Below are 885 nucleotides of genomic sequence, written 5' to 3' on the forward strand. Positions count from 1 at the left end.
GATGGATCCATGTTCTCATTCTGTTTACGCCAAATTCTGACTCTACCATCTGAATGTCTCAACAGAAATCGAGACTCATCAGACCAGGCAACATTTTTCCAGTCTTCAACTGTCCAATTTTGGTGAGCTCTTGCAAATTGTAGCCTCTTTTTCCTATTTGTAGTGGAGATGAGTGGTACCCGGTGGGGTCTTCTGCTGTTGTAGCCCATCCGCCTCAAGGTTGTGCGTGTTGTGGCTTCACAAATGCTTTGCTGCATACCTCGGTTGTAACTAGTGGTTATTTCAGTCAAAGTTGCTCTTCCATCAGCTTGAATCAGTCGGCCCATTCTCCTCTGACCTCTAGCATCAACAAGGCATTTTCGCCCACAGGACTGCCGCATACTGGATGTTTTTCCCTTTTCACACCATTCTTTGTAAACCCTAGAAATGGTTGTGCGTGAAAATCCCAGTAACTGAGCAGATTGTGAAATACTCAGACCGGCCCGTCTGGCACCAACAACCATGCCGCGCTCAAAATTGCTTAAATCACCTTTCTTTCCCATTCTGACGTTCAGTTTGGAGTTCAAGAGATTGTCTTGACCAGGACCACATCCCTAAATGCATTGAAGCAACTGCCATGTGATTGGTTGATTAGATAATTGCATTAACGAGAAATTGAACAGGTGTTCCTAATAATCCTTTAGGTGAGTTTAGATTGTGGAGGGACATTAGATGAACGAAAGATGACTAGGGTTGGAGATCTGAAGGCATCTGAAGGAAGTTTGAGAATAATGTCAGATGAGATGGTGTGGGCAGTGGCGAATGGGGACACATGGCTGGCTGTCCAGCAGAAGGCAAACGTGAGGCAGAGGAGCAGGCGGTGATCCTGAGGTACAAGAAACAAAA

At 45.5% G+C, this 885-nt stretch overlaps 1 protein-coding gene across 3 annotated transcripts in view; it reads right to left on the reverse strand.

The window, feature by feature from the left end:
- Positions 1-885, reverse strand: part of mcmdc2 (minichromosome maintenance domain containing 2) — a 22,213-nt gene that overhangs the window by 20,374 nt on the left and 954 nt on the right. The gene's annotated exons all lie outside the window — the stretch shown is intronic.

Source organism: Micropterus dolomieu, linkage group LG01 (genome assembly GCF_021292245.1).
Source record: "Micropterus dolomieu isolate WLL.071019.BEF.003 ecotype Adirondacks linkage group LG01, ASM2129224v1, whole genome shotgun sequence".
Taxonomy (NCBI): Eukaryota; Metazoa; Chordata; class Actinopteri; order Centrarchiformes; family Centrarchidae; genus Micropterus; species Micropterus dolomieu.